The sequence below is a fragment of the Podarcis erhardii genome (assembly GCF_964252035.2).
Source record: "Podarcis erhardii genome assembly, chromosome: 8".
Lineage (NCBI taxonomy): Eukaryota > Metazoa > Chordata > Lepidosauria > Squamata > Lacertidae > Podarcis > Podarcis erhardii.
Window position 1 is genome coordinate 89,410,555 of NC_138499.1, and position 13,019 is coordinate 89,423,573.

General features: G+C 42.5%; 1 protein-coding gene across 3 annotated transcripts in view; it reads right to left on the reverse strand.

Annotated features, from left to right (window-relative positions):
- Nucleotides 1–13,019, reverse strand: part of CXXC5 (CXXC finger protein 5) — a 68,600-nt gene that overhangs the window by 21,803 nt on the left and 33,778 nt on the right. For all 3 annotated transcript variants that reach the window (XM_081872884.1, XM_081872882.1, XM_081872883.1), the window contains exon 2: nt 9,649–9,747. The gene's annotated coding sequence lies outside the window, so the exon portion shown is untranslated. The remainder of the gene's footprint in view (nt 1–9,648; nt 9,748–13,019) is intronic.

The window sequence follows — 13,019 nt, forward strand, 5'->3', positions numbered from 1 at the left end:
GGAGATTAGGGCCATGGCCTTGGGATGCTCCTCCCCTCCATGTCCTGGCTGAATGCATGAGCTGGCATGTGAGAAGAAGGTGAATAAGCCTATGAGCAAGGCTCCGATATCTGGCTTTTTTCTTTAATCTATCGCCTTAAAAACATGTTGAATTATGTCAAACTGGGAACAGAAAAAATAATAATTTTATTTTATCAGCTTTTGAAAAAAACAAAGGTTATTGTTGCTTTCAGCAACCAGCCATAATAATTAAAAACAACTAGCCCATATACAGTAAAATCTCCTGTACTGTCGACAGCAAAAGACAGACAACCAATTATTTTTATATGCCCATTTCACACACGTGTCCCCACTGTGCTTGGGATGCGTATCCTTCCCCCCCCCCCCCCGGTTAGGCTATTAATGCACATTTGCCTTCTTCTTTTGACAATCTCGTGTGGTATCTTCTTTCTCCACCTCCCTTTTTGTCCAGGTTGTTGTTGTTAATTAAATATATATACTGCCCTATAACCTGATGACTCGGAAGACGCAGCGGCAGAAGAATCTCCCACAGGATACACTGGGATCTAAAAAGCCAGAAGACTTCTGAGCTAGCCTGATCAAAATGGGCCGACGGGGTTCCACCACCAGGTTCCATCCTGACTAAGTCTGGGATGCCCGGCTCTGCCCAGTCAGGCTTTCCCTAGTCTAGCCTAACTCCATCTCCAGGCCCACAATGATCCAACATCCAAGGACATGTACTTTTTAAAATCAAAAGTTTCTTCTGCCTTTTAAGACTGATTTCTGCATGAGAAGGAAGCAGAGGACATGGAGCACGTGTGGCAATCCTAGAAAGACCCATATAGCCAGCTCTAGCTAATATGAGTTCTAGTTCCTAGTTTGCTGCTATTATTATTATTATTATTATTATTATTATTATTATTATTATTAATCACTACTACTACTACTACCCCACCTTTTTCCCTGACAGGACTCAAGGCAGCTTTTACACAAATAAAAGAAGAACTGCTAAAATCCTAGAAAAAACAATCATTGAAAACAATTAAACACGAATAGAATTTAAACTATATGCTTATATAAAATCTGTTTAGAACATTGCAATAAGAACAGGAAAGCACCATCCCTTTCATTAAGAACAGTCAGTTCCGCAAACCCTGTTGGAACAAGGAGGTCTTCAGCTGCCGGGAGAAGGACAAATAGGGAGCCAGTCTAACTTCTCCAGAGAGAGACTTCCGAAGTCTGGGAGTAGCCACTGAGAAGGTCTTCTGCTGTGCCTGTGGGGGTGGTGGGACCGAGAGAAAGCCTCAAGGTTCTCAAAACCCAGGCAGGTTCATATGAGGGGATACAATCTTTCAGATAGCTTGGACCTAAGCCATGTAGGGCTTTATGGGTTATAACCAGCACTTTGGATCATGTCTGATGACCAGCCCCAGTCAGCAATCTGGCTGCAGCAATCAAGCCATTAGGGTGTTTTCTCTCACCATTAACACTCCATTATGTCAGAGCAGTTCCAGCCAATGGCAAAAGGGGGTGGGGAATCTGGAGTGGCAGACCTTTTTTAGTACAGTGGTACCTCAGCTTACGCACTAAATTCGTTCTGGAGGTCCGTTCTTAACCCAAAACTGTTCTTAACCTGAGGCATGCTTTTGCTAATGGGATCTCCCGCTGTCGCCGTGAGGCCGCGCGATTTCCGTTCTCATCCTGTGGCAAAGTTCTCAAACCGAGGTACTACTTCCGGGTTAGCAGAGTTTGCAATCCTCAGTATTTGTAACCCAAAGCATTTGTAACCCGAGGTACCACTGTATATTAAATAGATGTAGCTATAGCAAGTATGTATAATTTCTTCCACAAATCCTTGGAACCTCTTCAGCTGCTTTTTCAGAAGTAGAATAGGAAGCAGCCAAGATTTCTATTGCATATTGCATGGAAAAAAATTCTTGGGAATATTCTGAGCAGAAATAAAACCACACATAAGCTACATTAGTTTGCCTTTGGACATACCATACCAGAAGGAGCTGACAGAGCTGTTACAGTCTACCGGACCGATAATCCACAAACTAAGATGGATTCATTGTACATGGCAGATTGTAACAGCTCCAAAGAAACCATCACTACCCTGCTGCATTTATTCACTTGCTCTTTAAGGGGCTCAAAACATGGGATTTCAAAGATAAGGTGCACTAGTTGTTCTGATCTGATGCACACATAAACCCTGCCCAGAACGGGGGGGGGGGGGGGGGGACACGACACACACAGCAATCTCCAGACAAAAATAAGCACTATTACATTTTCAGTGTTCTGCTTCAAGGACTGAAGTTACAATGGATGACCAGAGATGGTGGATGCACCTCTGCTAACTGCAAGGATTTACAGATCCATTTCCGCTGTGATATTACCACACAAAACGCATGGGAAGATAAATAATAATAATTCTACTGATTCGGCCAAGTATTTCCACAACTATGGCACAGGCTTCAGTTTGTTCCATCTGGGAAAAAGAAGCACGCTTATTTACTTAAATCAAAAGAATTTGAAACTGGTCTGTTTCCATGCAGCACCTTCAAAGTTAGTTTCATCATAGGTCTAAACTCCATTCAGGGTTGTCATCCACCAAAATTAGGTCAAAGGGTTTATTTTGAACACATACCATGCTTTTAAATGTTTATCTTGTTTGTAAAGCTGTCAGGCTCAGGGCATGCAGCTGCTACAGGTAAAGGATCTTTTAAGGCTGGAACTAGAACAATTGCACAGCCTGCTCATGTCATCTGAAGGTTATAAACTGCCCTAAACCTGGTGAAAATTCACCCTTATAAAGATGTAACATTTATTCTGAATGTAACAAAACATTTATAATGTTTGAATTTAAGGAAACCTCTATGTGGTTTACTGAACTATTTAAAAAAATAAAATTATTGAAAAAACTTGTTAGAAATAGGTATTTTAAAATATTCAAAAATTGATTAAAATCAACAGCAGCTAAAATGAAACAGAAGACATGTAGCTTCTGCATGTGTGGATAGACTTGTCAAAACAAAAATGTTTTAAGCAGCTTCTGAAAAGAGCATAGCAAAGGCTCCTGCCTACTGTCCCTAGATAGCGAGTTCCAATGTGTAGGTGCTAGAAGAGTGATTTCTTACACGTGCAGAATCAGTATTACGTGGTACCTGCAAAACTGCCAGTTCCACATGGTCCCTTAGGTAAGCCAGAATCGCTCTAGCACAGTGCCGCAATTCTCATGCCACAGAGCTGCCTCAGGTTCATGTGAGGTGTTTGCAAGGGAGGCACTCTTAGAGCACACCTAAGTCAACTCAGAAATAATTCCCATTGCGTTCCATGAGGCTTAAAGGTAAAGGTAAAGGACCCCTGACAGTTAAGTCCAGTCACGAACAACTCTGGGGTTGCGGCGCTCATCTCGCTTTACTGGCCGAGGGAACCGACGTTTGTCCGCAGACAGTTTTTCTGGGTCATGTGGCCAGCATGACTTAAGCCGCTTCTGGCAAACCAGAGCAGCGCACGGAAATGCCATTTACCCTCCCGCCGGAGCGGTACCTATTTATCTACTTGCACTTGGACGTGCTTTCAAACTGCTAAGTGGGCAGGAGCAGGGACCGAGCAGCGGGAGCTCACCCCATCGCAGGGATTCACACCGCTGACCTTCTGATGGCAAGCCCTAGGCTCTGTGGTTTAGACCACAGCGCCAACCGCATCCCTCCATGAGGCTTACTCCCAGGTAAATGCATATAGGATTGCAGTTTAGATTGAAGCCAGTGTGAAAGAAGATTCTTCAGGCTACAGAGTATAAAAACCAGGAAGTACTATTGGAGGTGATAAGGCTTGTTGAAAGAACTTATTTCCACAACTGCCAAAGTTTTGCACAGTTCCCTATGCCAAAGTACATAATTGGGATTATGTCCTCCAGCTGTAAAGAAGAAGGAACAGCTACTAGCTGAATTGGAATGCCCACTTTCCAAGGTGAATATCTCCCAGGAAGGGACCTATTGCATTGCCCCATGAAACAGGATAACCACCACCAGAATATGCAGAATGGCCACAGGATTGGTCCCCCCAACCCACTGAAAGTAAGAGGGCATAGGTTTGCATTAAATTTGCATATGATTTGTGTCATATGTAGATACATGTCCAAAAGTATCTAACAGACAGAATGTGAACCTGCAAAGCTTCCGTACTCCTAACAAAGGCATGCAAACTCTACAAGCTTAAATGATGACATTTTAACAATATACTTCCCTGTATCATAACCCTAAGAGAGGCCACAGCTCAGTGGTTGAACACATGCCCTGGATTCAGACGGTCTCTGGTTCAGCTCAGTATGCCCTGTTGAAGGTTCTCAGGGGTCAGAGCTGGGGAAGACACCTCAGTCTGAGGCCCTGCTGGGCCTTGCGCAGTCAAAGATGGCAGCACTGGGTTAGCTGGACTAACAACATGATTTAGTAGAAGGCAGCTCTATAGCGTAGCTATTTAATAAAGATGCAGCTTGTGCAACGTTACAGAAATGTGTTGGCTATACACAGCAGACTACAAGCCAAAACAAGATACTTATAGGCTAAAAAGAAGATCTCTGCAGTCTTAACCAAACGTTCACCACAGGCAAACAAGCAGCAACAGTGACTGTCACGGCCTGCACACCTGCTAGCTCTCTTGAGTGAACTGCGGCCATGACGATGGAAGTGAAGAGGAGAAGCACCTGCCAGCTCACTCAGGACGGGTGAGCAGGGGAGCTATCAAGGAGGGCCCTCAACTTGGCATCAGCTCTGGAGAAGCAGGGAGAGCGTGTTGTGCCCCAGCTCTTGCTCTTGGCGCTATCCTGAATGTACAGTGGCTTGTCAGACTTGGGGATGGCAAGCAGAGAGCAACAGGAACTGAATGCCGTTGGTAGACCAGCAAGCTGGTGATGAGCTTCCAGTCAGCATTATGTCTCTTTGGGAAGAGTGTGGGCTAAAATGAGTGCCAACAGACTTCATGAATGTGCAGGAAAAAGAGCTGCCTCTTACTCCACAAACCATTTACTGGCCCTAACCCGTCAATTGTATCAACTTCTCCTTCCCCTCAGGATCCTGTGGGATATGATCTGATTGCACCAAAAGCGAATCACAGGTAGGGAGGCATGGTGGACGGTGCCTGAGGGGAAGGGGGAAATAACTGAAAATCTGATCTACCAAACAGGAAGACAACATCTTCTGTGATCTGTTCAGTTGTAATGGGAACAACCTTCAGAGTGGAAAGCCACCTAATGAGGCATCTCAGGGAGTCATGAGAAACACACTTTGGCCTGGTTCACATGTAACACCAAGCCAAACCATGGCTTCCCATGAACTACTGCGGCCACAGCACACCTCTCCCAACCCTGCTGCTGACCCTGGGTGAAGTGACTGCTGGGTTTAGCTGAAGTACAAACCCAGGCTTGTGATTTCTCTCACACCAGACAAACCATGAGCCTGGGTTCTATGCCAAACCATTACTTACTCCCAAGGAGTGCAGTGGCCACGATCTTCACCCTAGGAGCCCACACATTTGCACTTAGCCATGATTTGGCTCACCTGCAACGTTTGGAAGTAGAAACAACCGATGAGGCAAATTGCTTGTTGGAGGGGGCAGCCTCCCCACCCTTCCTTTTCAGTGCCAGGAGACAGCAGCGGATGTGGGGGTGTCACAGCTAGCACTGCGTAAGTGTGCTGTTGTTGAGTCACCCCAGCTGATTCCAGCATTTGCCCTCCACAACCATCTATTCAGCAATACGCTGGCTGAGATACTCCCATCTGCAGCCCCGTCTCCCATTGCCAAGAGATGCAAGCAGGAAGGACCTTCTCCCCCCTCACCCCCCCCCACAGCAGCTGCCTCATCAGTCAGTTTTCACCTTCTCCGCCTGCCTGCTCTTTTAGCCATTCCTAGGCCATGAAGGTATTGCTCTGCATTTTCAGGCCCTTTAACTAAACATGCTCCGCTCGGACTTTCTGAATCCTTACTCACCCTTCCCCATTACCGTTAACAGCAACACTCCTCTTAGATCTTCCTCCAACAGCCTGCCTTTTCTGACCAAAACACCCACCCACCCAATATCTAGCCTGTGACTCATTTAAGTCTCCAGGTCCTTGATTTGGCTCTCATCCTAATCTAAATACACTGCAGACAGCCCTCTGTTGTGCTCTCCTCTCCTGAAATGCTAAGATGTGACAATTGACATTCCTGAGTGATGTTTCATTACATGATCAGGCAAGTGGATAAGTCAGTGTTCCTTGGAGCAAACATGTCACAACTGGTAGGAGGATGGAGGTGTGTTGGCTAAAGCACATGTGATGAATGCAGAGGTGCCTGTTTCCCCACACCATCCATGGTGTGCCCCCATCACCAGCCAGGACTTCCAACCACATGCCAAGCCATTTCATGGTCCACATGGAAGACACATCTATTTAGGAAAACTGCCCTTGTCTGAAGCAGCCCCCAAATAGTGACACTTTCTTTGCCTTTCCAGCAGCTTATTCTGCATTTATACTTTTCAATAACAAATGGAGACAGGACAAAGTTCCAAAGGATAATGCTGATGCCTCGCTCTCCCCTTGTCCTGCTGATACAGAATGTTTTGCCAGCTCTCCTAATGCACTGCAGAGACTCTCGGCTCAGCTGAATAAAGAGACGAGATTCAGCTACAGCAGGAGGTGGGAAGAGAAGGCCCTGCCTCATGAATATTCAACTGAAGCTCCAGGCCCCCAGCTAATCCTTAAAAATTTTCACTCCAGAGGGATCACAAGAGTTCAAAATAGAAAAGGCCGTATATTACGGATTAGTAGACAGAACCCATCCCTTTTCCTCGGACAGACAAGAGCCTCAAGGTGTGGCTTGCTTCTTTATTTTGTTACTCAAATGCTACCATTTGATATCCCTCTCTTCTTCAATATTCTCTATGGACTCAAGTATCCTATTACTGCATATTTTAATTATGGGTATTTATCTTTTAAAAGTTTTAAACAATTCTATTAATTGTGCGCCCTAATTATAGTTGTTTATATTTTAATGCTTGTGTGACATTGGTTTTGAAACTTGTAAACTGCTTAGAAGGCTATTTTGGCGTTAAGCAGTATAAATAATAATTCTTGCCTATTATTTCTAAGTCTGTTGGTTCTCCCACTGAGTGTCATGTAAGTTTGGACTTACAATCATAGTCATATATATGACTGAGTATAATATACAACTTTACTCATGGGAAAAGTTGTGGAAGGAGGATTAAAAATTTACAGATTGTTGTACGTTGAAAGAGAACTATATGAAAATGATGTATCGTTGGTATTTGACTCCTATAAGATTAGCAAAAACGTATAAAAACACTTCCAACTTACATTGGAAGTGTAAGGAAAAAGAAGGCACATTGTACCACATGTGGTGGACATGCAAAATAACAAAATAATTCTGGGAAATGATATATAATGAATTGAATAAATGTTTAAGATAACCTTTGTCAAAAAGCCAGAAGTTTTCTTATTAGGAATAATAGGTGATGAAATACCAAAGGATTTGAAAAGACTGTTTATGCATGCATCAACAGCCTCAAGAATGCTTTTTTCCCAGAGATGGAAGGAAAAGAAAGTCCCAACCAAAGAAGAATGGATAACCAAGATGATGGACTTTGCCGAAATGGCAAAAATGACCATGAAGATCAGACACCAAGATGAGAAGAAAATTAGTAAAGATTGGGGGGAAATTATCGAGTACCTTAAAGATCACTGTAGATATTTAAAAACATTAGCAGGATTGTTATAACATTTATAATGTAATAAGGTTAAAGATAAAAGTGGATATAAAATGAATTTGGGAAATGTAATTAGATGCAGTAGAAAGAAAAGAATAGACAAATATTTGAAACCGGGGGGGGGGGGGGGGCCACAGGGAGAAGTCCGAAGTTTCAAGTAATCTCAGATGTGTGAAATTTGAAAATGATTTAAATATAAATAATGCTGTTAAAAATGAAAATTTTATTTAAAAAACAAATCAAAACACCAATCATTTTACTTTGTAAAAATGAGAGCTGAAAGTAGGTGCATTGCATTTGCAGATCCCACACAAGCACAGGAGTGATGTGATGAGCCATTCTGGGAAAACCAGTGTCAGCAATATTTGCAAACAGTTGTCAAAATAAATCCAACTTGGATATTCCTGATTATTTGGGAGCAAGGTCAACCAAATACATGCAATGGCCCATCCAGTCCAGCATCCTAAATGGGACGTACCCATGGGAAACCCGCAGGAGGGACCCAAGCGCAAGGGCACTCTGCCCTACGCTCCTGCCGCGTGGTTTCAGCAACTGGTGTTCAGAAGCATTACTGCCCCTGACCGTGGAAGCAGAGCATAGACATCTTGGCTAGTACCCACTGATGTCCTTAAGGTAAAGGTAAAGGGACCCCTGACCATTAGGTCCAATTGCAGACAACTCTGGGGTTGCACGCTCATCTTCCTTTATTGGCCGAGGGAGCCGGCGTACAGCTTCCGGGTCATGTGGCCAGCATGACTAAGCTGCTTCTGGCGAACCAGAGCAGCGCACAGAAACACCGTTTACCTTCCCGCCGGAGCGGTACCTATTTATCTACTTGCACTTTGACGTGCTTTCGAACTGCTAGGCTGGCAGGAATTGATGTCCTTATCCTTCATTAATTTGTCCAAACCTTTTTTAAAGCCAACAAAGTTGTGTGCTGGTTTGGGGGTGATGCATGAGAACATTTAAATCAGCACTTCTCAACCTGTGGGTCCCTAGATGTTGTTGGACTACAACTGCCATCATCCCTGAGCTCTGGTCTTGCTAGCTAGGGGTGATGGGAGTTGTAGTTCAACATCATCTGGGGACCTACAGGTTGAGAAAGGCTGATTTAAATGGTTACATGCATTTTAAATAGTGCTTTTGCCGGGTTGGAAGTGAAACTCCATTTTGCAGATCTGACGTTCAGATCTGAATCTCCACATTTTACATTAAGTGATAATATTCACTGTTAAGTTATGACGACATCTATTTTGTCGAAGTTTGAACCATTAAGATGACGTGTTAAACCTTTCCAGTAGGATCTCTGCCAGGAGGCAGTTCTTCATTTTTGGTGGCAAAAATCATTCATGCTGGTTCAGTGCAAAGCAAAACATCAGCATTTAAAACCCGAACAAAACCTTCTAGGATACCCCAAGTGTTAAGGAACAGTGGAAATGCACACATTGTAGCTTATTTTGGAAGGAATAAACAAAGAGCCATGGAAAAACCGAGTTACAAAAAAGAGAACTAACCAGGTAGAAGTTTGGAGTGCAAATTCTGGCCCCTTATGGAGCCTCAGCCCAAGCCCCTCCTTGCACATCATCCGCCAGCCTGGGTCACTTAGAATGGTGGGCGGCCGCTGTGTGATTCCTAGACCAAGTAATCAGATGGAGCGAAGCTGTTTTGCTAAGCTCCATTATTGATGGGCTGGCAGATGGTAATCAGATTTCCTGACCAAGTGTCCCTTAGTTAGGCTGAAAAGAATTTGAGAGCTCACCTCCCTCCTGTTGAAAGTAGTGGCAAACATTCCATTGGCTTCAAGCAGAGCCTCACAGAGACCAGTAGGTCCATTCTGCCAATTAGTAACCCACATTACAACCACCAAGACTTAAAAATTTGCCTACCACACTTTGGTCGACTGTTCTTTCTTAACTGAAGATCCTCTTAGGCAAGCAATCTGTCCTTGTCTCCTCTCTGTAGTTGCTTACTTGTACAGTGCAGAGCTGAAACAAGGTAAGAGATTAGAAATTTAACACATTTCAGATTTAAAATTCTTTATTATTCTGAAATTATGGCTTTGAGGTATATCTTTTTTTTTTTTTTAAGTACAGTGGTACCTTGGTTTAAGAACAGCTTAGTCTATGAACAACTTGGATTAAGAACGCTGCAAACCCGGAAGTAGGTGTTTTGGTTTGTGAACTTTGTCTTGGAATAAGAACATATTTCGCTTCCTGTTGAGTGTGTTCCATTTGGAAATTGAGTCCTCCACTGCTATGGGAAAGCACACCTTGGTTTAAGAAGACTTTGGTTTAAGAATGGACTTCCGGACAGGATTAAGTTCGTAAACCAAGGTACCACTGTAATGTGTTTTAAGATGTTTTAAGTATCAACTTGCTGGCTCCTTGCTTCTTCCTAAAATATTCTAGCCCCACAGCATGCTTAACTGCTGATGTTGGGGTAGAAAATCAAATTACGAGAATATGCATTTGAATTTCTGCAAGCAAATTAAGAGTTAGGAGATTTTGCTTGAAAAACTCATTATCACTCTAATGTAAAGTAAACATCATCTCCTTCCAAGGAGCTATAATGGCTTCTTCCTGTCTACCACAGAGAAGGCAACGGCATTTTCAAGAAAAGTCCCCCTGTTTGCTACATTATGCTGTTATGTAATCAGCACTAGCAGCACCACCTACTGCCAGTTTATAAGTATCACAAACATTATGCTACTATAGCAGGCGGGTGGTGGGGCAAGGGCACCTTTGTGGAGTTAGACATTTAAAGAAGTCTGCACCCTGGGGCCAGGTAGCCAGGCACAGAAAACTCCTTCTAGGATGGCATCCAATTCAATGATAATTTGCCCCAAGTTGCATCACATCACCAAAAGTATTCATGGAATGGATAACTATGCCTAAAAGATCAAGCCTTTAAGGAACAACATGAAGGTGATCAGTTCAGGCAGGTAGGCTGGTACTGCAGATAACATTATTATTATTTACTCAATGGTATTTCCTGCCCTTCTCCGTTAGATCCCAGGATCCATTTACCAACTAATTAAAATTCAATATTAAAAACAGTTCAAAACTGTAAGTCACAGGGTTCCTGAAAACACACATTCAGTTGTCAAAGACCAAGGTGAGAGGAATAGGAAGGACGCACTAAGAACAGTGCCAGACGCGCTTAGTGACGTGAGAATATTCTCGTGAATGAGAATATTCTCAAGAATATTTTCTCCTAGAAAGTTCTCCAGAAAAAATTTTCCACAAACTGTACATTCTAAGGAAAGAACCAGTTTTACAACACACATTTAAAAAATCTAGTAAATAATAAGTCAAGCTGTGATATTGCCAGTGCAAGTAATGAATAATGATTTTTTTGATCCAGTTACATTAATGGGCATTGTGTCATTCACCATTGGCAATTGTGAAATGTGAGCTACAGAAAACATTTTTTTTCTTTTTTAGTTTTAAACATGCTATTCATTTAATTTGATGAACATTTGAATTCGTATGTATTTCAACCATATGTAATAGCCTTTTTTCTATTTTGGTGTGACCTTATTCTTAGCAATTCTATACCCTTGGCCATACAGTGTGAGGTGTTGGTTGTTTTTTTTTTTTGTTTTTTTTTACAGAAAGTAGCTTTAAAGCATTATACCAGGCATAGGCAAACTCCAGCCCTCCAGATATTTGGGACTACAATTCCCATCATTAGCTAGGGATGATGGGAATTGTAGTCCCAAACATCTGGAGGGCCGGAGTTTGCCCATACAGTACCTGCTTTATACACTAGGCCTATACAATTATGTGTAACAGCATGTGAGGTGGCCTTGATTTAAACAGTTGACATTTCTGTATGTAGATATGCTTATTAAAGAACGTACTCATGTAGCGGACCTGAGATGTTTTTATACTGTATTCCTTTTACTTTAAAAGTCATACACACACAACATAATTAGAATTCAAGTGGATGGTAAAAATATGGTAAGTGGCAGGCTTAGTGATTAACGTGAGTCATTCGTGTTGAATTTTCAATTTCAAGTTTGGTGCAAAAAATCAAAGAATGGAATTCCCAGCATTGCCCCATTGAATAAACGTATCTTTACAGTTTTTTGTTTCCATCTGAACAAGTTTACCCATGAATAAACATGTATATTAACTAACTATATCATTTTCAATGCATTAAAATTATATCATTTTCAATGCATTAAAATTATATCATTTTCAATGCATTAAAATTATATCATTTTCAATGCATTAAAATGAATATTCTCCTATTTTAAATGAAAATTCTCTAATATTCTCATTAATTGAGAATATTCTCGATAATTTAATATCACTAGAGGCACTTCTGTGGGGAGAGAATTGCACAACCCAGGACCTGGCATGGAGACTGCCCTCTCCCAAACTGCCAAAGGGCACCTCAGAGGATCTGATCCCCCAGAGAGAATGTCGGGGAGGAGGCCATCTTTCAGGTATCTAGGGCCCAGGTCATTTAGGGCTTTAAATACTCGTATGAGCACCTGCTTGCCAGTTTTCATCTTTGATTTAATTTTTATTACAGATTTTCTTGTATAGCAAAGGTACATTTAGCATCTCTGTTTTCCATTCATAGTCTTTTTTCACAGTTCAGTTCCATTCGGTGTGAGACACTGCTGTTGCAGACATCATATGCGATTGGGGGGAAAGAGGCAGGGAGCAAGGGAGAAAGGAGGGGAGATACTGGTCTTTCATTCTATTGCATAGTGTTTGTGCAGGGTTTCTGTGTCAGGGTCATGTGAGTAGGTCCTTTATTTATTTATTTATTTATTCATTCATTCATTCATTCATTCTTGTTGGCAGTGCAAGAGATTAGAGGGTCGGTACAAGATTGGTACATTCAATTGGTTGCAGTCTGGTTTGTTTGTATGTGTGAAACGGTGGGGTGGGGGATTGGGTCAGATTAGCCATATTGATTTGTACGCTGTTGGAGGGGTCAGGTCATTGTCCTGTTGAGCTGTATATGTGATAAAGGGGAGCCACACTGGTGTGAAGGCACCCTCTTTTGCTTGTGCCTGTGCTAATTTAATTTTGTTGGTTAACTTTTCTAGTAGGGCAGTTTCCCACACAATTTGGTACCAGTCATGCCCACCAGGCAGAGAAAAATACAAAGCAATGCCAGGTTGAATGCATGTATCTGGGGTTGAAGACCAAAGGCAGACTGGCTGGCCTAGTGTTGTTAAAGACAAGGTTGCCAACTGATCAAAAAGAAACTTGCCCAGCCTGCTCTGTAAGTCAAT